The 23,829-nt window shown below is 36.9% G+C and overlaps 1 protein-coding gene across 1 annotated transcript in view; it reads left to right on the forward strand.

Moving 5' to 3' along the window:
• The window catches only part of SLC36A4 (solute carrier family 36 member 4), a 119,760-nt gene that overhangs the window by 91,536 nt on the left and 4,395 nt on the right, over positions 1-23,829 (forward strand). The window lies entirely within an intron of this gene.

The following is a 23,829-nucleotide window of genomic DNA, read 5'->3' on the forward strand; positions in this document are numbered from 1 at the left end:
ACCTACGTGATTATGAAGGGCTGTGGCCTTTAAATTTATTGGCATTGTTTTTATTTATTAATTTGACATAGGTGAAATTAATAAAAATAGTTACAGAGCTTTTAGAACATCTGAATATGTACCCATCGAAAAAACAGATTGTATCTCATTCCTTAACATGCAGAAGTGAATCTCTATTGGACATATATGACAGTGTTATGTATATCAGCAGTTGTGCTTAGGCAAACTTCTTTTAGGGTGCAAACTGGATTGTTACTTTAGTTGAAATTCAGTGTAGTCAATGGAGGAGCAGAAGAGGCAGTATAAGTCTCTCATCCCTAAGGTAATTCTCAAACTGATAACTAAATACTGAATTAAATTGTAGAAGAAAATCAAACAAACTTCTTGGCCTTTACATTGATAGCGTTTGGGGATTTTTTTTTTTTCCTGTCTTTAACACGGTAGAAGCTTGAATAATGGCCAGAAGTTCCAAGTTCTACTGTACTATTTTTACAAAAAGTTACTGTGCCAACACTTCTGATGTAAACAGTGTGCTTATTTGGATAGTGTTTGATTGTCAGCATTCTGCAGCTGCTACATCACCCATTGCATAGTTAAGACATAACTAAGCACTGCTATGATGTTGATTACAGCTTGTCAAGCATTTCAGGCTGCTCCTCTATACTTAAGTGAAGTAGATATTTTCTAAAAGCATGTGTCTCAAGCACCACCACTAAATTTCAGAAGTTTCCATTTTATACCATTTTAAACTGTAATATTATACAGGACAAGATTTTCTTGAAATTGATTTTTGTTTTCTCAAATGGAGAAATGAAATTGTTTTGGATCCTTTTCAATGTCATTTCTGAAAGGTTTCATTTTTAGTGTACATTTTATGGGCAGTTGAACAATAATGTAGAGTAGACTACCGTTTTATTTCTGACACTATAATACAAGTCTAACAAAATATAAAAACGCTTAGCATTGAAGTAGGCAGCTATTTTTGTCCTCACGTGCAACTACTGCATCTTATATTTAGCTTTTTGTTTGAATATAAATTCTGCAGGGCAGGGACTTCTACGTAATAGGTATAAAGCAGCTTGTAAAAAATGGCATGATTCTGCATCAATTTTATTCTATAATAGGATTAAAAATAAAATTACTTCCTTCTTGCAGTCTTTCCATGCTTCTCTGTCAATACCTATGTACAAGAAAATTGTGCTGAAGTCAAAAGTGAGATACTCGTTCACCTGAAGGCACGAGAGATTTTATGGAAGGAAATAGAACTGCATGAAATAAAACTGATAGTGTTTTTATATGGCATTTAGCACAGTGAACTCCTGCCATAGTGATATTATAGATGTCCAAATATTAATCATCACAGTGTCTTACCTTATTGCATTCATTATCACTCTTGATATTTTCTTTTGGTGAGAATCATTACTTTCTCTTTTGTTTCACCTCTTTCCATCTCTTGTTTCTTTCACTGCAGCTAATTCAGGGCTTCCAGAAAAGCATTAGTATGGCAAGAACCTGAATCAGTCAGTGCATTGTTGTTTTCAGCTACTCATAATGATGCGGCTTTGTAACTGTTTGACACTCAGTACATTGAACTAAGAGTGACAAATCTGCCAGTAAATAAAAGTGGTGTCTGTTCAGATCAAAAAGTGAAATACATTTCTCTTTACCAACATGGAGAAAATGTGAGCAGAAAGCCATTTGAACTGCAATAGAATTGCATGATACAGCGCTCTTGACAGGCTCTCTGGGAGCATCATCTTGCTGCCTCTGCAACTCCTCCTCAGATGCTTTCTCTTCTCTGCTTCTTTTGATTGCATATTACCTCGGGAAGAAATTAAACCATGTCTTTTTATCACATTCCCTTAAATTTTCTTCTGAAAATTTAAGCTGACTTATCAAAGACATTTTTAAAATGTAATTTATGAGTATACTTCAGGAGTAAAGTTAGAATAAAAATTGTTTTATTTTACTTTATGTAGTAAATTCAGTAACAAGATTGCAAGAAAAACTGGAATTTATTTACTTCCTTTTGACATCATAGAGAGAGACAAAGGATTGTAGATGGAATAATGCAGTCTGTAAGTAAGTAAAAGTCTTAAGATCTGTTTGCAAAAATGTCTTCGACAGGGAGTTTTGTTCCATTCATTAACTGTATGTTGCTCCATATATTTTTAAATGACAGGCAGAGATTGTACTTTATACAGAAAACTTTATCCACAGTACCAGTTTGCACCTTACAGTAATGCATTTGGTCTTAATTTTAGTTTCTTACAGCAGCCAACAAAGATACTGTTGCCCACCTGTAACTTGAGTGGGTGTATCTCCCTTTGGAAATTAGGCCGCTATGTTAGAAGCCTAGTGCAACTTTTACATCCTATTTAAACTTGAAGGTACTGGTGACATAGTCTGTAAAAATAGGTATATTTTTTCTATGTTTCCTGTTGAAAAGTTGTAATTTTACTTGCAGTATAGCAACTAAGAATAAGATGCCAAATTATGTTGAATAAATAGCTAATGTGGATTTCTGTTGAGATTCCTGCTTGGGACCCCAGCCCTTTTTAAGAACCTTTAAAGTCTGCCCATGACATAGCTTTTGAGTAATTGTGTGCCCCATTAGTCCTTTTATTAAAGCCTGGACCATTAGGTCACAGCCTGTGGACAAATTTCATGGGACCGCGGAGTTTCTGCAAGGCTACGATAATCACTTCTTCAACCATCTACTAACTTTTTAAGGAGTTGAGTAAGAACCTCCTCTCATCCCTTCTGAAATGCTGTGTGGATGAAAGCTACTTTTCATCTTGGTGATGAAGAATAAGAAAGTCTCTTCTCAAGGATGATTGGCGTATGTCCTTTAGAGAAAGAATTGCTCAACTCCTTGCTTGGGCCAGGGAAAAAAGCATAAACATGGCCCATAGTAACAGAAGTTCTAGCATGATCTGTTTGCCTGAACTTGCCTATATAATATGGGGTGGGGTGGGGTGTGTGTGTCTCAAATTGTAATGCTTTTATTTATGTACAAAAATAAACTGAAGCTTCTGGAAGTAAAATCTTCAAAGATCGTCCAGTTACTGTTTTCAATTATGTAGCTTGAGTTCCAAATTGGACTTTGTTATCATTTGTCCCTTGGCAGAGGGATTCTAATCCTCCAAACTTTCCTGCTTTCCCCAGCTACATCAGCCAGTCTAATAAAAAATGCTGCTTTTACCACAGAATTAACTTTATTTTAGGGAATATCTGGCTGCAGATATGAACACTCATAATTCAGGAAAGTCAAAAGTTAATGGCTTAAAAACCATCAAGTTTTATTTCTGTTTTATTTTATCTGATTTTGTTTATTCTTAGTAGATACTGATCTTTTTATCTTAAAACCTCAGGTCCTAACTTATTTTCATCCCTTGATATCAATGACTTCTTTGTGTTCCTGTCCCTAGACATTACACCAGAAGAGACTGTTAGTTGATCAGTCTGAATTAATGAGTATCACTGGCTGATGGATTGGGGAGTTTTTTGGTTTTTTTTGGTTTTGTTTTTTTTTTTTTTGTTTTAGTTTTAGTGATCTGTGTTACACTTCGCTATGTTTCTTAGACTAGCATGCTGTCTTGAACTGAAGACAAGATGAAAATATTGTACTATGAAGTATTTTCCAGATATATCTGGCCTCGGCTTTTAGAACTCTTTTGTGCCTACTTCCCCTTTTTCTAGTCTCAGTTATGTTGTGCGCAGAAGTAAGATACTTTTTCTGTCCTGACTTACAATTTTGTGTGCATCTCCAATGAGTGTAGTAGCCCTTTTGCCATAGTAGTAGTGGGACTTGCTCCCAAGTTACTTGCTCAGCCTAACCTGTAGGTACTTCTCATGGTTGTTACTCTCCTGCACCATGAACATTCTGTAACTAGCGCCAGCGTTCCAGTCTGAGGCTTGTGTTCTAGTTATAGGTGCGCTGGGTCTTAGTGTTGAATACCTGTGCTCTTCTAGAAAGTTTTGAGTTTTCTATAGACCATGTGGAGAAAACCATACAGAATCTGTTGGTTTGTGGTTTTGGGGGGGTTGGTTTGTTTGTTTTAAATCTACTAAAGTTATAAGTTGGTAATTATACAACAATAAGTTGTGATTAATTTGAGAAAACATCTTAAACATTGTAACAAAGGTTAAAGCCATTCTGGGGCAAAAAATTCTTTTGCTGTGTTTAGCACATAGCTCAGAGGAAGTGATGCTGAACTGGTTTTGGTATGGGAGTTAAAGACGAAAACAAAAGACTTCAGTTTTCTAATGGAGAGGTTTTGAAGAAAATTTTTAAGGGATAATATTTGAAGAAAATTAAACTAGCATGAATAAGGATAAAATCACCATAATAATGGAAGGGAAGAGCCAAAAAAAGAATAGAAGAACTGTTTTCTGAAGATAAAGATATCATAGTTGTAGTATTAATTTACATAGTAATCTTTTACTCTTAGTAATCTCCTTCTCTTAGTCTTTGAGCAGCCTGCTGAAGTAATTGCTTTTATCATGGCCGAAGCTCTCCTTTAGGTTTGGTTTGGGTTTGCATTGTTACTAATTCTCAGTGTATTGCTGTTTCATTGTTCTTTCAGTGTTAGGTTACAGCTTACATTTCAGAAATTTTTAAAAAATCATTTACTTTTATGACTTAACCCAAATTTTCACAGAATTTGCCTGTCTCTTCATGGAAGCCAGTTTACAGCAAAAGAACAAATGAGTCACCCAGGGGATGACCTCTCTGTTTTAGAGCACTAAATAAGTAAGTCTACATTTTTTAAGCTGTCTCATTAAAGACAACATACATTTCTGGTGTTTCTATTTATTTCTATTTCTCTGCATAGGAGAAAATGAATTCTGAAGAATTTACTTGGTAAAGTCCCAGGAATTTTAGATGTAAGAATTCTGCCTAGGGCTGGTTTATCTCATACATCTTTACCCTGTCTGACTGTTGTGCTGCTGAGTTAATCTGTATTTCTTGCAGTATCCCCGTATGAACATGACTTAAGCAAAGGGAAACCCAACTTTCATACTTCTCCCTCATTCCATTGGGATTTATCACAAATTGTTTTCCCTTTCTTACAAAGTTGTATCTGTATCTTCATGGCATCCAGTCAGCCTGGAGTGATGTGAGCGTTTGGTCAAGCGGTCTTCCCTGCAGCTCTGGCTTAAAAGAAGGATAGGATAGCCAATGAATCCCTTAATTAATTTTCCTCTTTGCAGACAGGACATTTACGTAGCCAGTAGAGACATGCAGGCTAATTAGTAAGTTGGAAGATGCCAAACATTGTCCTCTCCTGATGAGGAGCTAGGTCAATAAAGGTAAACATTTTAGTGAAGGGGTAGTTCAACTTTGGGGAAAAGTAGGTGTAGAAAAATTCAGCAAAACCATCTAAGCAGTATTTACTCAAATAAATTCCTCTGACTAATTGACAATGAAGTCTATCAAGTACTTAGTGGGGAGAGTCATAATGTTACTTAATACACTTTTGAAAGTCATTTAGATACAATTCCAAGTTGTTTTCAGATACATGCTATAAATAAGACCTATCAAGCATGCTACTAAGTAAGGGAATGAATATGACTGGGAAGCAAAGCAATTCTATGAGGAAAGGAAACTGAAAATTATTGTCAAAAACATTGAAAGTGTTTGTTTCCCTTCAGGAACGTGTGTAGAATATGGAGCGTAATGTTGAGAGATGTCATCAGTCTTTGCAATTTACAAACACAAGCCATTTCTCCTTTGGAGTACCATAACCCAGCTATGGTCTATGGGATTTCATGGCTCTTTGGGTATGCTGTCCTAACAATAAGCTTGTAGAAGAAAATGCTCTAACTAATACAGCTAACTGATTAGGAAAATGTTTCAAGCAATGATGTAGACGTGTTTTAATGTCTTAGCCACAAATGCAGCACAGAGAAAGATTTGACTACTGAGCAAGAAAGAAATGACTGAGCTAAATGTATCTGGGTACATTTTATGTTTACAAATTGTTGACATTGTTTCTAAACCTAAAATTGTTTTAATTTTCTAGTGGTCATTATTTTTCCTACCTATAAGTAGACCAGCAGATATTCAACTGTGGCTCTAGTAGAGGCAAACTGTGGTCCAGTGAATTTCTTGCTATGGACTCTGCCCATGCAGCAAGTTCACTGGAGAATTGATGCACACTTCTATAAGTTACACGTATGGGGCACTCTGGATATCACTAAACCGACAAGGGGCATTTAGGTAAGATTTTATCCAAATTTAAGGTGACAGGGAGTCAAAGCGGTTGCATTCCTTTAGCAGCACTACTTGGTAGAGAGCAAACTCTGCTTTCCTAGGGAAGGCAGGGGAGGTGCGGTCAGCATCTCAGACTGACTGCAGTCTTGTGTGCGCTCATGTAAAAGTGAGTGAAAACTGTTCTTACCCATCTGTATTGCTAGATTAGCATGACAGAGCATTTAAAATTTGAATAGTGAAATACCATATTTAATGAATACTAACTGAAAAAAATTCAGAAATTTATTTGAATTCTCTTGAAATGAGCCCCAGCAGTACATCTGCTGCTCAGGTTGGGTTGCAACTAGCAGGATGTCCTAAATAAAGACTTCTAATTAGAAAAGCCCTCAATTTTAAAAATAATTTCCTAATTTATGGATGGGGAAAAACATTTTTCCTCATGCATAGGTAGATTGTTGTGCATAGAGCCAAATGTGCAGAGTTTTTCTTTCAAGATGCTAGAAGTGATAGGCAGATTGCAAGTAAGCCTTTTGAAGATTGCAAAGGATAAAGATAGGGAAAGCATTCCTTGAAAATATTTGAGACCTTTTTCACCAAATATTGAAAACAATTAGCAATAAAGAAAATACTTGGGGCCATTAAAGTATAACTTTTCTGCCAGTTTATATACCAGCATCCTAGTGCTTCTTTTTCTTTTTGATAAAAGTGAAACATTGCTTTGCTTTTTAATTGTTTCTTAAAAAACTACTTCATAGCTGGAATTAGTCACTCCAGGCATTTCTTTGCTAGTGCTTCAAATAAGCATAAAAGCTAAAATATTAATGATGCTTTAGTGTTATTCATGATTAGCGGTTTGATAAGCTGATCGTCACAACAGGCTTTCAAATGTCTGTCTTGTTTTATAAAGGATTGGAGAGCAATTGCTGGGTGGTAGCAGCTTCTTTTTTCTTCTGAACTGCCATCAGTCAAAATGAGCAATTTTTAAATTTTTATTTTGTTTTGTTTCCTCTACCTTTACTGCATGTAATGGGCACAATGTTAACTTTAAGTCTTGAGAATTAAGTATGAGAATTAAGTCCTCTTCACCAGCCTGCTGCAGAGTTAGGACTTTAAAGATCACTTGTCATCATAAAGGTATACAACCTTAAAATGTCAGAGCAAAATTAAGAAAAATATATAGCATATTTAAATGAATTACATCCTTGCAGTGTTACATTCTCTCATTACTGTTATATTTTCTTTTTATGTGATTTTTCCTTTGCCTGCCCTATTGAAATATTGCAACTCACTCTGAAGGGGAAGATACTTATGAATGGGTGTATGATCTGCTTATGTGGATATACTGGCTAAATTCATGCCATGAGCAGAAGGGATCCATAAGACCTTATCATTTACTCTTGAAGGACTTTCTTTTTTATACTATATTCTCAAGTGCTTTGTCTAATCCAAAAAGAATCACTTATCTTGAGAGTGTGTAAGATATCTTGTGATAACAAAAGGGAGGGATAAATCTGAGCATTCCTTAGTATAAAAACTGTTCATTTCATTTGTAATAGATCTTTCAAGGTCTTTGGGAGAGGAACTCATAGACCTCACTGAGATCAAGTCTGGAAGAGCAATTCAGTCTTGAATGTGTGCCTAATATGTCCATATTCAGTGCAATTAAGTACATACTTTTTTTGCTGTGCCATTTTGCATTTTATACAGTAGCTGAAATTAAGTATTATTTTTATAATTAACTATAATCAATATTATATAACTTAGGCAAATTACATAAAATACATTCTATAAAATAAATAAATAAAATATTTTAATAATTAAATATAATTACCCAATAAACATACTGGGTAATTCAGGCCATGGTGTACATGCTAAACTGTCATTCACACAAATATGGAACGTTACTACCAAGGTATGAATATTTGCTGGTGGGACTTAGAGCAAAATTTTTACCCACTTTGTTTTCTGACCATGTTAACAGTCCTCCATGGTGTTCTGTGATGTTCAGCCATGCCTAATCTATAAAATATGATTTTCTGTAACATGCTGTTTATATTCAAGATTGATCCAACCATCAGTTTTTGTTTATCCCCAAAAGCAACAGTCAATACTGATCTACCTTACCATAAGCCCCTTTTACTTAAATCCACATCTATTATATTTTTTCATCCTTTTTCTTTTACTTATGTTGGAAAATACTCTTAATCCATTCTGATACAGTTTGATATTATCATTCTCCTGTGAGTATTTTCATAATTCCTTTTTCTTGTTTCATTCATGACTTTTTCTTTAGAGGAAAACTAATGAGAGGGAATTCTTCGCTGTCTGATCTATAAACAGCAGTATCATCTCTTCTAATTGACCAAACTTGTGGCAATTTTGTGTTCTTAATAATTCACTTGTTTTCTAAATTGATTCTTTATGCTGACAATGGGTAGATCAATATTCTAATTCTTTGGTTATAATCACATCCTTAAATCAATATTTACAAAGCTCTTGGCAAGGAATAAACTGATCCCTTAATTTAGATTGAGAGTAAAGCAGTGCTCCAACATCCAGATCAAAATTTTGGGAACAAAAAACAGTATAAGGTCTTTCCTATACTTACCCCACAAAGTTAATTTTATTTAACAAAAGTACTCTAAATTTGAATATTACATTATAAATACAGTGTGATCCAGAACTAACGATGAAGTCATTGCACCAATTTTTTGACAGTAAAAAGTTAGGGGTTTGATGAATTTCAAACATAGCATAATTCACTTTTTTGTGTTAGCTTACACTGTTTTTAGTAATACAAAGACCATAGAGAGCAAAGGTACATAGTAATTTCCACAAGAATATTCCAATAAATTTTAATTAATGCAAGTATTTTTATCAAAGTATGGAGATGGTATTACATACTCTGAAGATTTTTTGTTGGCTTTAGTAGTTGATCTAATTAAGACGGCTAATTTTTGCTTATTGGTAGTAAAATAAATCTTAGCAATGATGCGACAATGAAATTTGCTTGCTGCTGTTGGGAAGTGACAAGTGTTAAAAGCCATGCAAAAAGGACATATTATTTGAGATGTCTGTTAGCTAGAGGAAAAAGATGACTATATGGTTGCTGGCAATCAAAATACTTTTATGTAAAATTAATTGTGCTAAATAAATCTGATTTTTTTTCTGTGGGATTACTAGATTAAAAATAATTTATAAAGACACAGATGTAAATTTAGGTTTTCATCACACAAAATTATGGTAATTTATCATTGTGAAGTAAGCATTTCAGATGAATTAAGCAGTGATTGTCTATATCTCATAAAGAAACTGTCATTGAGGCTAGATACCCTTTAAAAATAGCCTGAATTCTGCATCTGGTGGAATCAGTACTAGACGTGACACTAGTTGGTGGTTTTGCCCATCACCTGAAAATTAGAATTAAAGCTGATAGAACATACAGACAATACAAAGAGCAACACACTAATAAATAATGAAGGATACATAGCACACAGGCATTTTGATTAGTGCTTAATACAGCTGTGGGAAGATGGCATTCTAAGAAGAAAGGGAAGATAATGAGGTAATTAACTAGTTGAATCGGAGCTCAAAGTTCTGTATTGTGACTGAGGAAAGGACATAGTACTAACGGTTTTGTTCAGCTTATTATCTATACCCACGAAATAGTTAAGTGACTTCAGATAGTGGATAGGGCTTTAATCATCAAAACCAGATATTAAAGGTTACTTGTCTGGAAGTTGACACCACCAAATTCCTATTAGAAAGCACAAACTTCCAGTGGTGAGGGTACTCAGCCACAGAGGTAGCTCACCTATGGAGGTAGTATATCCTCCTAGTAGGGATGGTATCCAGGTCTATAAGGGACTCTCTTAAGTTTCAGGTGACCAAGTGTAGATGCATACATGTATAATGTTGTGTAAATAGGTGTGTAGTGTAGTTTCATTTGTGTTGCATCTGTCAGTGAAATGTTAAGGTCTAACATATAGCCTAGGACATCAGGGGACTCAGCTGGGGAATCATTTTGATCTTATACCCTTTGTATTTCATATTTTCTCTGATACAGGTTTAAAAAGAGGGCAGATGATACTTATTTACCAGACTCTTCTCTGGCTTGATGCTTGGCACCGTCCTGGGAAATGGGAGCTGGCAAGCTTGACTTCTCTGAGATGTGGATATTGGGCTGGACTCAGCTCTACAGGAAAATATTAAGCACCATCCAAACAGATCTTTGTTTCAGGATCTGGATGGAGATGATGAAATTCAGGATCCCAAAGAGATTCATGTGAGTTGTGGGATTTAGGTGCCTAGGTTAGCTACTGTGATAGCACTTGTGGATGTGTGTAGCAGAAAAGCAGCTCCTCATTTGGGCCTTTGTCCCAGATGGCCAGGATTTCACAATGAGTGATGCTGTCCCTTGGTATCACCATCACATAGGTAGTGCTAATTGAAGAAGCAGCATGGTGGTTTTGAGGGACTGTCTGCATTGGTTTACGTTCTTCAGAGGCATGAGGTTTTCTCATAAAGACTTTTCTCCTGTAGTACTGAACCACAGTATTTTTAACTAAGTTCAAGTGAGAATGTTCTCTGAAAGCTGTATCTAATATGAGCCCACGCTGAAACAGGTAAATTGAAGCCAATGCCTCTGTTCTGTGTCTCCTTTCACAGGTCCTTTTACGTTGACATTGAACTTTGGGGTAAGAGAGTAGTTTATATCATGAAAAGGAAAATCCTATTGTCTTCAATTGTTTATTGTTTAATTATGCTGCTAGGTAAAAACATAATACCTAATTTAAATTAAGCTTTACTTCATGATTTTTGTCTGAGATCTTACCTTTTTTAGATACTTCTTTTTTGAGAACGAAAGGAATATTGAGTTTAAACATTAACTCAACAGTAACTTTTAGGGAAAAAAAAGTTGTTGTTTTTTCTTGTGGAAAGTTAGATAAAGAGCTGTAGGATAGACATCAGCACCATGCTTCACATTCATCTCAGATGAGTTATAACTGGAAGTATACTCACTTGACTTGCCAGGTTTCTGCATCTTTATTTGGAACGCTACCAGCAGGCACCATTTTTACTTTGGGTAACTGATACTTTTGAGGATGTTGGCAGTGGTGGTTGTAATGCCTGCAAGTTAAAAAATGGCATTATAGTACAGTAATATCTTGAGCTTGATATTTAGTATTGCCTTTATTCTGTGGGAGTCCATACTGCTTTATAAAGTATATTTACACATAATTGTTTCACTGTCCACTTAAAAGCATTACCAAAGGTAAGGCAGAGTTTGGTATAGAAAGAAAACCATCCCTAAAACAGAATGCAAAGCGTTTGAGGATAGCCAAAAAAAGGTGTCTGATCACATAACACCAGCTCAGTTCTTTAGTTACCATCTATTGTGTAGGCACGTGGTCAATTAAGAGTAATGCTCTTTGGTATCAGAGTTCTAGCATAAGTATTAAAGCTCTAGCAGCGACTGCAATGGTACTAAAGTTTATTATTTTCATATTGTTTTTATCTGTTACCGCCAAAGTGCCTTACAAAGGAACTACTCACTATTATTGTTACTATCTTGCAAATAAGGACGCTGGGGCATGGGGAGGGGAAAAGATATACCCAAAGCTACTAAAAGACCCAGTGCGAGTGACACATGCTGAAAACAGGTTTCCTATGCACAGATTAAAATCTTTATTTCTAAGTATAAGGTGCCTTCCCTTTGCTTATGGAGATACAAAATTACAGGACCTACAATCCCAAACATTACAACCATGGGGGATTTATAAGCTGTTTGAGAGCTCGTCTTGTCCTGGTACTTTTACAGTGTTGAAAATCACTTTCATTGACCATTTCTTTAGACCAGCTGCACTGCTTGTCTCCTGATAGACTGCAAAAATGTTAATTTTCCAGTCAATAGTCCATCAAGATGCTTTCTGCTGCTTTGCTGTCTTTCCTTCTCAGATAAGTGCTTGTTTGGTGTGCTGCTATTTCTGAGCAACCTACATCCTATGACTACATCCTATGCAGATCTGTCAAATCACTGGCTCTTACGAGTACTGTTTTTAACAGAAAATTTCTTGACTTGAAGACTGCCTGCTGTTTTATGTTGACCGTTATAGGGCAGGAAATTTAACTACTTCATCCTTAAGTAAAAAGCTGATTTGAAATGTAACTTTAAGTTTGCTAAAGTTAGGAACAATAGAAAACATGTTCGTTTCAGAAGACTGCTTCCTCAGAAGCCATAGTGAGATTTTTATAGCTATATCATTTCTATGTTGACAACATGCACAGGTTTTAATTTTTTTTTTTCCTTTAGAAATGTTGAAATGGAGCTGTGTTTTAAAAACCCTGCACAAAATCTGAAAATTCAGCTGGCAAAACTTCAGTGAATCAGCAATTTCGTTTCTTAAAAAAAAAAACAAAAAACCAGAACACATAGCTTGAATAATCTTCTGAATCAAGAGTAAAATTAAATTTTTGGCAAACTTCTTTGAGTGATTTAATGAACACTGTTATGTTTAGAAAACAATAATTGAAAGGTAATTTTGTAGGTGAAAACTATAAACCCAGTGTTTGGGACACTCAGAGTGGGATTTAAACCTCGGTCCCCTGAGGAGAGCATCAAACCTGAGCCCCCCTATTCCTGTGTAACTGCTGTAAGATGAGGTTATTATTTTCACTCTCCCATCAAGTTGAAAAGATGGTGGGGTGAGCTCTTTGAAAATTATAGCTGAAGGATACTATATAGCTGTACAGGCTTATAATATGCAGTCACGTGTTTATGTTGGGTATTGATTTATTTGGGTCACAAAAAACTAAGAACAAGTGCTAAGGAGTGTGACCCCTTCTTTTGGGCATGCATAGCGTACAGCGGGTGTTTCCAGGCATCTGGCAAAGAGTGACCTGGGCAGTAAGCCCCAGCCTGCAGCGAGCCCAGCTGACTTGACTCTGGGAGAGGACAGTGCTTCAGACACACGCTGCGCCTGAATTTCCCCACGCTGAGCTGTAGGCAGCTGTGCATTTGACCGTCGGGTTTTCCTACATGATGAAGCAAGCTGCTCTCTCTGAACTTCACTTTGCGAGGTGAAATACCGACAAATTAAGATTAAAAACTTCTGCAGATGACTGCATTTTTTGATGGATTCGGACTGCAGGCCATAATTCAGTACTTCATCTGCCTAAACCTGTCAACACAGGGAGCTGAACCTCAACTAGCTACCGCACATGATTGTCTCTGGGAAGCTAAGGCACTTGGCAGCTTGTTTTTTCTGTATCATCAATCAACACAGCAGGCTTTAATTCGTGCCTGTGACACCAGCTATTGCGAAGTGTTCTTTTGGAAATGCATTGGTCATCCCACTGCAGTGTGATTGTTATCTTTTTATGGGCATTATTTTTTAATTTGCCTTTGATATGTTGCAGTGTATTCACAAGTTATTTATTAGCATGTCAGTAATAATATAATACCTACCATATGCAATAGGTATTGATCATACCAAAAACCTCTGCATTTTCACAGCCCAAAGTAAGCAGGCCAATTCAGATACTTAAAAAGTACATGAGAATCCAAGCATTTGCTTTTTATGAGAAACTTTTAACATTGTGTAAAATCAGAGTGTGGCTTCCCATTTGAAAGTGGCTAAAATTTCTCTGGGGACTAGGGTATTTGGTTTATAAGATACTTAGCACTACTATCATTTAAATAATACAGTGTATCATCTGAAGTTATCAATAAGCAAGAACAAATATCTTTTTAAGCCATTTTTCTTAAGAAATTAAAAAAACCTGTGAAGTATCACTATTAAAATACCAATTTTAATCGATTTTTGACTCATGATTAAAAATCAATGATGTAAATTAATTTGAAAGACAGCTGACATCACCTTTAATTCCAACACTGTTACTTTGTGCTACAGGGACATTTTTCTGAGACATTAGTATTGTAGTGAGCGTATTATTGTTTTCTAGGCTTAAAGAACATCATTCATATCATCTTAAGTGATCATTTCATGGTTTTATCAGTTACAGGAAACTTTTACTTTCCCTACTAGCTGTAGGATTTTTACCAGCCTGCAGGTGAGTATGACCCATTAACCACTATTCTTTCATCCAGTGAGTTTTTTACCCATCTGGTTTCCCTCCATCCAGATAAGAGTATTGTGGCAGATGGTGTCAAAGACCTTTCTAAAGCTGAGTAAATGACATCTACCGCTCTCTCCTTATCCATAAATCCAGTCGTTGTATCAGAGAAGGCAATCAGGATGGTCAAGCATGATTTATCCTACATAAATCCATCTTCTGTTCCCAGATACCCTTTTCTCCTTCATGTGCCCAGAAATGTGCTCCTAGATGACTTGCTCCATGATTTTTCCAAAGGGGGAAAGGGACCAAAGTGAAGCTGACTTGCCTGTATTTTCCTGGATTATTCTTTTGGACTTTCTTGACAACATTTACTTTCCCGCAGTCACCAGGGATTTCCCCCAATTTCCATGACCTTTCAAAGACAATATAGAGTGGTGTTAGAAGGACGTTGGCCAGTTCTCTTCAGCATTCTTGGATGCAACCCATCATGTCCTGTATACCTTTACAGTTTGAGTTCTCTCAAGTCATTCCTGATTCAGTCCTCATCCACTGATCATAGTTCTTGTTAAGCTCTTTCACTGATCACAGGGGCTGGGAGACCGACTGAGACGAAGGCAACACTGAGTCCCTCAGTCTTACCTGTTGTGTACTGTCACTAAATCCCACACCCCATTCAGCAGTAGGCTCACACTTTCCTTCTTCAGCCTTTTATTACCGATGTGGTTGCAAAAGCGCTTCTTACAGCCCTTGGCATCCCTTGAACATCTCGGCTTCAGCTGAGTTTTGGCTTTCCTGAGACCATCCAGACATGTCCATGTGATGCTTCTAAATTTCTCTTTTTGTAGCATGTCCCTGCTTCCATCTCCTTTATGGTGGTTTTTTTTAGGTTAGAGCTCTGTCATGAGTTCCCTCCTTAGGCAAGCTGGTCTGATACGTCGTCTTGTTTGGAAATTTTGCAAATTAATGTGTTCCTGCTAATGGAAGCTGTAGCACATACCCCCAAACACAGGTTAGAGACTCTTAGCTCAGAAGTTTTATTACAGTTATCCAGAACAGAATCTTCTTGTTCTATAATTTATTTAATACTTGGGGGGAGAAGGGAGAGCTAACTTACATCTGTTATTTAATAAATTTTTTAGTCCTTAGATGGTAATTAGAGAAGATAATTTATCTGGCATAATAGTTGTGATTTATGGCATCCTGATGGATTCTATTCTGACAAAAGAATTCCACATTAACGTAGATATTTTTTGTCATCTTAATCAGCTGTTCCTTTAATAATCTTTAATAAAGAAATGTAAAATTTTACTATGAAATAGAACAAGAAGCCTGAAGGATAAAGATAAGTAATTTTAACTATTCCTAAAGGTGTCTTTTGTAATGTGTCTCCTTTATATGTACATGTTTAGTATTTATGGAGCAAAGTATAGTAGTTTAAGATTAAAGCTAAATACATTCAATTTAATCTTAATTACATTAAATTTTGCTCACTTTATGTAGTAATCAAAAGGTATTTAATGAAATTTTTATTTTCAAGGGTGAGGGCAAGACAAACTCTTTTATATAAAATTCTTTTAACTTATTATTGCCTGAGTCTTGCTTTTGTTATAAGACAATAAAGTAGCCATGGATCACTGCCTACTTTCCTGTGACATAACTCAATATACATAGTGCATCCAAGAGAAAGAATGGGGAGTATGGAGTGATGACGATGAGTGAAGGGAGACACGACTTTCCAGCAGCATCAGAAGCAGCCTCTTCAAGGCTTAGCCTCTGCTCTCAACTTTTTTCTTCACCTCTGCTCCCCATAGCAAAAACAGTCTTGTCCTTGGATGAGCAAACATTAATTTATGTTTGAGCTGTTGGGAGCCCTCCAGCTGTCTCAGAGTCACAATTTATTTTAAGAGACTGAGAAAAAGAGGACAGAAGTTTAATTGCAGACTCATTTCTGGTGGGTCCATGGAATCAGATGTCTGAAGGAGAGTGACTGGCAGTGGGAACAGTGTCAGTACTGTAATGGTGTAAGATCATCCATTTAGAGCTCAATATTAATGACTTTCGCTGCATGCTTTACATTAATTTGTTGAATCTGGCTGCATATAGCAGTTGTTTACATTATTTCACTGAAGTATGTCTAAAAAGATTTGTATGATGAAGTATCGGTAGCAAAGCCCAAATAAACTTATTGCAGAGGCAAATGAATAAATACAGTGTTTAAAATGTAACAGTCTAACCAGATGTCATTTGCGAGCCCATGGTTTGTAGTTAATTAAATGGTGGAATACATTTGCCCGTAATCCAGCTTGTGCTGCACCAAGCACCTGTGCTCGCTGGTTTTATGAAGATCTCTTGGTGTTGCAGCTCTGGGTAACCTGCAGCATGAGGAACTTCTTATGTCTTGCTGCCTGGTTTGCTTTGTATGTTGGCATCCAAGAGGGGTGCTTAGTAAAAAGACATTAATTCTGAAGATCTGATGGGGGGGGAAGACAGAACAGGATGAGGCCAAGCAGTTTATTAACTACCACTTTGACATTTGACTGGGAGTGAGCAAGTCACTCTGAGTAGTCCTGAGGAGGTGAGCGGGGGGAAGAATACCCTTATAGCCACATGCGTCACTGCTACTCCGTCCCTGTCCATCTGTCCATCTGTACCTGCTCACTCTGCCTCCTCCTGCGTGGGATTGCTGTGACACTGAATTCTGCTTAAAATGGGTGCAGATCCTGGAAACTGAAGTCTGAACAAATTACACTACCTGAATTTTGGGGTCGTATAAAGCACAGACAGCTAAGGGGGAGAGATTTTATTTGTGGAGCACAGGGGGGACCACTGTCCTGAAAGGGGGCTCTCGTACCACTGGTATGTGCCAAACCGTAGCCTTGGCTGTAGGTATTTTAGGTAATCTGGTAAGAAAACTGGACTCGATGCCCCCGTTAAATCACTGTTTGGTATGATGTCATTCTTTATGCATCTTTCTGCATAAGGAATAAAAAGAATATAAATATAAAACCTTCCGTAAATAGCTTTGTAATCTCTGATGCAAAGTGCTGTGAAGAAATGAATTGACTTACACATCTTCGAGAAACTGATGTGGAGGTTCTGGGGAGGGGATGGATCTCCCATTCACTGAACAGGTTATTAAGGCTCTGCTGTGTGTCAAGGCAGTGTCCTGGATTACCTCTCATTGTGAAGGGTAAGGATATTTAAACCATCTTCTCCTGTATGAGTCTAGTCTTTCCTAATAACATAGGACAAAGCAATCATAAACAGTGAATAGTAGTGTGAGGGCAAATGATGTGAAGTACTTGCTGTCTCTGCCTACTGTATGTTGCAGGAAGATAATGATGAAAGAGTTTTCCATGCCAAAGGGAATAAAGCCAAGCCATATGATGTGTGTGGCTGTCCTGTGTGCAAGCTGTATCTCTTTTTCTCTCCAGTGTGACAGTAGAATTTGTCACCTCGTAGTATAACTGCAATTTATCTTCTGCTTTGTTCCTTTTTCTGTTTAGCTTTGGTTTTGAGATTGGGCTGGTCTTTAAAAATATGCTTTTTAAGAAATTAGGTTAAGAAAATTATTTTGGGTGAAGACTGAATCTAAATAATTTTTGAAGAAATTATCTTCTGTACATGTCTTATAGTCTTTTGATGTCTCAAAGAATAGCTAAAACAAACACCACCTCAAACCCTATGTTAATTAGTATTTCTAGCCAGAAAAAATAATTTTCTAATTCACAATTATGTAATATCAGGATTTTTATCTAAAATCGTTTTTTTAAACTGCATCCATCAATACATAGATTCCATTCTACCTGTGTACAAAGCTCTGTAAATTACTCGCAAGTGCCCTTAAGTGATTATTTGCATTAGTTTATCTTCAGGTTAGTAAGAGGTTTCTGCTTGGTCTTGTATTCCTTTGTACATACGTATCAAAACACAGTTTAGTTTCCACTATGGAACTCTCAGGGAAGGCTTTTTTTTTTTTTTTTTGGTATTTAAATGAACAGCTTTTTATTGAAATACTAAATTTTGTTACATTTTGTCATTTATTTTTAAAATGTGAATTATTTTAACTGTGATGTAGTATGTTACTGTTTTATAAAAGAGAGATAAATGATGTGGTTCTCTAAATAAGTCTGTGATGTCCAGTTGATGTCAAAGGGATAGCACGGACTATTTTGCCTGCCTGCAAGCCAAGGTGTAAGATTTAACTCATGTACAGAGCATGGAAATACATTTGCACAGAAGACACAACACAGATTCCCTGGTCAAATTACCACTTGAGAAGATGTAGATATCCTGACTTTCTAGTTGTCCAGCCTGCATGTGTAGACTCCTTGCAGCCAAAGCTGCTAAGCCTTCTGGGGTACTCTGTAGCAGAGAAATGGTTTTCTGTTCTCTTAGGAGATAAAGGAAAATAACTTGGGTGATGTGGAGGAGAGTGTTGCAGAAAAGGAGGAGTGAGTTGGAAGAAAATATGAAGGTGCTGCATTAGGGCAGGGGATCCAGGAAACAATGCAGTAGGGTGAAGGGAAGAAGAGGATGCCAGTTTGACTGGCTGAGCACTACTGCAGTAAGGAAAGATGGACAGAGAGCACAGCCTGGGATATTGGAATAGGAAGGAGGATTCAGGCTGATATTTTGAAGTGCCATTTCGCCTACAGGCAGAATCCTTTGGCAAATGTTTAATTGTAGGCATTTTTTCTTCCTGGAAGGGACTCTTTCTTTGCCATATCATAGGCATCTGTCTGTTTAAAATACAATTTTGTTTTGTGCTTTTAGAAAGTTGTATGTATGTCAGACACCCATCTTTAATACATTAATGCTTCAGTCTTCTGATTTGGTCCTGGAAAAGCAGTACAAATAGAGAGTAAGTTCGGGGTGTGTTGACATCCTGCAGAAGAGGGACCTCTTCAGCACTATCACTGCCTTTAAAGAAAACTGGTTGTATTTTGCTTGAGCCAATTATTTTGCTCTTCAACTGTGTGAATTTACCACTCCCTAGTAATAACCAGCATTTCTTGTACTTAAGAAGGCCTCGGTCTTTTTCACCATGCATATTTACAAAATCTGCTGTTAGGACAATTTGCTTGGGCCATACTACTGATCTGGTAACATATGTATTACTTCTTTTCTTCAGATGCACATGCTTAAATACCACTGACCTGTTTCTTGTCAGAATTATGTTTGAATACTTAGATAAAATCTAAAACCTGGTACTATCTGGAAAGTAATTTCTTTTATTGATTTTAGTAAAGAAATATTAAACAGCTTTATTATTTGGCTCAAATAAAATTTAGTAGAAATTATCAGTATTAGCCTTTTAAATTTCAAAATTGCTTTCTGGCTTCCTATAAGATTCTTATAAAACAGTTAAGTCCTACTAGAAACATGGAAAAAAGGCTTTTTAAGTGAGTTGTATCATTAAAATCTCATGATGAAGTCATAATATGTTTTGCTTTTAATCTGTATATGGACAGGACTAAAATTATAATTCAGTCTTTACTTAGATCCATAGGTCCTAACTACAGCAGTGCCCATCTTGCTCAAGAATTTAGCATGGCGTATGCATTACTTTTTGATAGAAATAAAGTAGCTCAATATTTGATTACTAGAGGAAGTATTGGAATATGGTAATCACATATTTGACTTCATCTGCAGTTATAAAGCACTTAAGTTGGGTAGTAGTAAAGATGGCAAAACTATTTTTTTTTCCCAGCAATCTCATTGAAATTACCTTGGCAAGCAAGTCTGTCTAGTAATTTGCTGATTCTGTAACAAGGAAAGTTGTAAAAGAAGCAGCACTATAAAATAAACAGAATAAAATCAAAGGTATCTTTCCACCGGGGTGATACGTTCCTCAAGAAAATAGGAACATTCTGCTATTGTATTCCTCCCCCAAGAAAGCCCCAGCTGACACAAATTGGTGACTACATAGCTGAGAGAGGCTGGAGAGTCCATGAGTAGTTTTTGAGATTAGACTGCAGAGTTTAGGGTAGAAGCAATATGATGCTATCTGTCGTTATCTCTGTGGGATGCTTTGTTCATATGTGTCGCAGATGGAGTCATGCACTTCACTCGTAAGAGAGAAGCAACAATACACTTCGTTGATACAACAAAGTTCAATGGTAAATGCGACAGTGGTTTAACAAGATTCGATGGCAAGGTGCATTTGATTATTTACTGCGCAGAGGGCAGGGTCAGACAGAACTGTTGGGGAGACCCTCCTGTTGAGTGACGAGGTTCAGAAAGGACCCCCTTGTGTTCTAAACTCCTTCTCAGAGAGGAGTCTAGGTGCAGCTGGGTCCACTCCTAGTCCCAGACTTGGTCAACGGTTGATGTCTAAAGGATTATATGTGTGTGATCAATCCTTTATATCACCTAGTTAAGATTTCAAAGTTTAGCACACTGTTAATCACGTACTGAGAATCTGTTGCGGCAAGGAATCTCTCGACCTTGAGGACTAACCTTGAGAGATGTCCCTACAGGGGAAGTCCTGCTGTGCAGCCCGCTGCGGTGCAGGAGAGCTCAGCGGGCCCTGGGCTCTCCACTGTTTATAAAGGTGATTGGCTTATCGTCATATTTGCATACCCGCAAGCCAGCATACCAGATAGCCCTTGGCTACTACAGATGTTGCCGTCCTTCCCCTAAAGCCCAGAGTAAGCTGGATGCAGCCATCAGAACCCCCACGGGTGGTTATGGCTTAAGCCGGGGGTGGCGCGAGCACACCGCCACGATCTGGCGCTTGCTCTTTTATTCAAGCCTGAAGACGATTTAACTGTTGGCCGAAAACTAAGTGTCATATTAATACTGTAGGACTTATTTCTTCACTTGAGATTCCCAGAGCTTCCAAACCAGAAAGTTTTATGACTGTTGATAAAGGTTCAGAATTTCTTCTTGATGATGTATTTTTAAAATCTATGCATGGCTGGGAAAATCAGGCTCCCTACCTGTAGGAATGCCCCTTATTTACTTCTCCTGGAAAATGGACCCCTTTCTTAACTTTGAGGACATTCTTTGGTGGGTAATAAACGTGAGGGTTATTTCTCTTGGATTGTTAGAGAATGAGTAAGACACTTATGAAAACCTTGAAACACATTTCCAAACTTCATCCCACAGCAATATCCAGATTCATACAAATTCATATGAGCCAGACAAACATTTGACGAGATCCAAACACACAGCGTTTTGCTTTTCTGTAACCTGAAGCAATTATAAACGATAGTTTTATTTTTTCCAATTAAAAAAATATGAAGAATATTCTTATTATTTGTAATGAAGCAGAATGTTTCAAACAAAACTATGAACTATAAATTAATGAGTACCATCTAAATTCTGGACATGTAGAATTGAAAGAGGTCTATTACAGAAGTTGAAAATCTATGTTTAATGAATACACCCACTACATCTATTAAATTGGCAAGATAATAAATGTGCAGCTCTCTCTTTTACTTCAGAAGAACACATTCAACGTATTCATTAGCTGAGACTTTTACCAGTCATTGCAAATATACTCCAGCTGCACATTTCACTTACAGACTGTGCATTGCTCTGCAAGTATAGAGCATGCTTGCCAAACAGTTTGGTCTGAGCATTCATGCTATATTGTTTGGGCATCCATGGTGCCTAGTCTTATGGCTTGAATGGAGTTATGGCTGCAAAAGTTAGAGAGGTGGGTACTTTGTAACTTATTGTCTTTGGCATAATTCCTTTCTTGTTCCATTCAACTTTGTCCTAGAAAATGCATGAACGTGTGGCATTTCCAGTCTTTAAGTGTCACATTCATGCAATGGAAGAAACAATTTGGCATTGAGTAGGTCCGTCATAACAGTGGGCTAAAAAACTTATCTATTTTTGAATGTCAGGGTGTTCTTAAGGTTTCCTGAAGGACACCTCTATCTCTGCCCAAGCTTCATTTGGCCACATGGTGCCTCTCATATCTCTGTAGAATCACGAAGTGTTAATATACTATAGTTGTGACAAGCAAGAACAAGTTAATTGATTTTTCTTGGCAGATCTGTGCATGAAATGCTTCTTTCAAATAGGATGGGCTGGAGAATCCTTTATCCCTCTGTGGGTTTATAACTTAAGTCTTGCCTCCTTTTTATGTGAGATCTCTGTAGTTAGGGGTTTTAGTAAAATGTGTAGCAAATGGTTACCTGGTAGCAGCAGATAACTGTTGTGTTCTGTAAGTGAATTTTGAGTCTATTTGCCAATGCGGTTTTCCCCAAGTTAGATATTCTCAATGGAGAACATCAACATTAACATAATTGAGTACGTTACCTTTCATCATCAGATGTTGTCAGAGTTGGAGGCAGCTGGTTTATTACCTATTACCACAGCAAAGATGCTCTGCAAATAGAAAGCTTATCTTGAGAAATTATAAAGTTGATATGCACCTTCTGGTTTTCATCCTCACATGTTATGTGAGGAATTCCTTCCTGCTTGTTCCGTTTGTTTATTGCCATAAACATTGTCTACATAATATTGGTTGGTGGAGGAGTTGCTCTAAAGCCAAACATGCTTTGTTATGGCTTAAGAAGGGAAGTATGGAAGAACCAAAGCATATTATGTGATATTTTTGATTTGCTAGTGGTTTTTACACCAGTTTTCCCCATTCCCTTTCTTCCTGATTGCTTCCTTGTCTTGATGAGAAGTGATAGAAAATGGCAAGCAGGCAGATCCTGTGGATGTTTACACTAATGTCTGACAGCTAGAAGGCAATATATTAATGGAAGGGAAAAAAGACATTTCCACCAAATACAGAGGATCATATAGAGGCCTGTGCTCAGCTGACCTTTGAAAACTGTTTTCTAATACAGGACTGAAAACGTTACATGACAAGTGGTGTATCTGACTTAATAGTAGGGTACCTTGCCTAGTCTTGCCAGCTGAAGGGGTTAAAACCAGAAGCGGTTCTGCTCCAACTTGATGGATTCTGTTTCTATGAATGGTATAGTTTCAGGAGGTGAGACCAGCCATGCCATGCTAAAAGTCTGGTGGGCCTTGTGTTCAGACTTGTCTCTTGGCAGAGATAAGTTCTCGTTCAGTTGACTGGGCAGCTATTATAGTGGCATTTTACAAATTGAATGCAATTGTATAGTCCAAGATTTTTCAAGAGGCAAGTTTGTAGGTAAAAGTGACTTAAATGATCCTGAGACTGCCAAGTGGCCAGTGGGTTTGGTTCATTTTGAATAATTTTATGTCACTTTTGGATTATTAGTAATATATAGTAATTAATACATTATAGTAATATATATATTAATATATTTTGCCCACTGTCTCTTGGGCAGCATGCAATGGACCCTTCCGCTGCTCTTCCAGAAATTTATTCTTTCATCATAAAAAACAAGAACCAAAAAAGTAAAATGTCTTGATACAATTTCATATTTCTCATTTCTCTTATGATTTACAGGCCAAATTTATTTATTCTGTAAGTGTAAGAACACTTTAAGATCTGCTAGCTCATGCAGAAATTCAGAATTGAAACCGAGTATCTCACATGAGCATGAAGATGTATTTTACTCATAAATACA

This window comes from Buteo buteo, chromosome 18 (genome assembly GCF_964188355.1).
Source record: "Buteo buteo chromosome 18, bButBut1.hap1.1, whole genome shotgun sequence".
NCBI lineage: Eukaryota > Metazoa > Chordata > Aves > Accipitriformes > Accipitridae > Buteo > Buteo buteo.